The 1,183-nt window shown below is 40.2% G+C and overlaps 1 non-coding gene across 1 annotated transcript in view; it reads right to left on the bottom strand.

Annotated features, from left to right (window-relative positions):
- The window catches only part of LOC106877146 (uncharacterized), a 6,097-nt gene that overhangs the window by 1,203 nt on the left and 3,711 nt on the right, over nt 1-1,183 (bottom strand). Inside the window, exon 4 of the transcript XR_008267059.1 lies at nt 103-261. This is a non-coding gene — a transcript (uncharacterized LOC106877146). The remainder of the gene's footprint in view (nt 1-102; nt 262-1,183) is intronic.

The following is a 1,183-nucleotide window of genomic DNA, read 5'->3' on the forward strand; positions in this document are numbered from 1 at the left end:
TGGTGGTGGTAGTAGTAGTAATAGTAGTGGTGGTGGTGGTAGTAATAGTAGCGGTGGTGGTGGTGGTGGTGGTGGTAGTGGTAGTAGAAGTAGTAATCTTACATCTTTCTTATAAAGCATGATTGAGTTTGCGTAAGTGATGGTAGGGAAAGAATATTTGGTTCCGTCGTCCGCCTCTATTTTCACATCCACAGATGAATCTTTCTTCTGGCTGAGAAGCAGGGCATATTGGGTTAGAGCTTCAAGACCCATCACAGTGTCCTGCAAAGAACAAAAAAATTTTTTTTTTTAAAAAGTCAAGGAGATGTACTTGCATAGCAAGTGACCTGATCTGAGATCGTGTGCTGGAACGAAAACAATTGCAGCGTGGAAGGTGTTTATAAGCCATTTAAAATAACACACAAAAGCCATCAGATTCACTGCAACATAATCCCTAGCTGGAAGCAACCTTACCATCATCATCATTTAACATCTCTTGTCCATGCTGGCATGGGTTGGTCAGTTTGATCAGAGCTGGGAAGTTCGGGAACTGCACCAGACTCCAGTCTGATTTGGATGGGTTTCTACAGCTGGATGCCCTTCCCAATTCCCAACATGCCAACCACTTAACAGAGTGTGCATTGGTTGCTTTTACGTGGTACTGTATGAGTGGTCTTATGCGACACTGGTGCAGGACTCTTGCATTTCGTAGTTTCAGTCACTATACAGCAGCCATGCAGGAACTCCATCTTGTAAGGAACTCCATCTTGTAAGGAACTCCGCCTTGTGATAAGGCGGTTCCATTCTCATAATTGTTTAGCTATTCTAATAACAACAATACAAAGTTGTTATATGAGATTATATATATATTACGGAGATGTACTTGCATAGCAAGTGACCTGAGATCGTGTGCTGGAACGAAAACAATTGCAGTGTGGAAGGTGTTTATAAGCCATATAAAATAACACACAAAAGCCGTCAGATTCACTTCAACATTTAAATTTAATTTGTCAAAATATTTTCGTCGCTTTGAGACCGCGACCTGTTCACTGACAAAATTCTGTGCTGCTACATATATATATATATATATATATATATATATAGATAAGGAGCCCCTATTATCGATTTTTTTCAACAATCTGAGTATGCCATGAGGTCTCCAGACATGAGTTCTACTCATGTGTCAAGTTTCATCAAAATCAAT

This window comes from Octopus bimaculoides, chromosome 30 (assembly GCF_001194135.2).
Source record: "Octopus bimaculoides isolate UCB-OBI-ISO-001 chromosome 30, ASM119413v2, whole genome shotgun sequence".
In the NCBI taxonomy this organism is placed as follows: domain Eukaryota; kingdom Metazoa; phylum Mollusca; class Cephalopoda; order Octopoda; family Octopodidae; genus Octopus; species Octopus bimaculoides.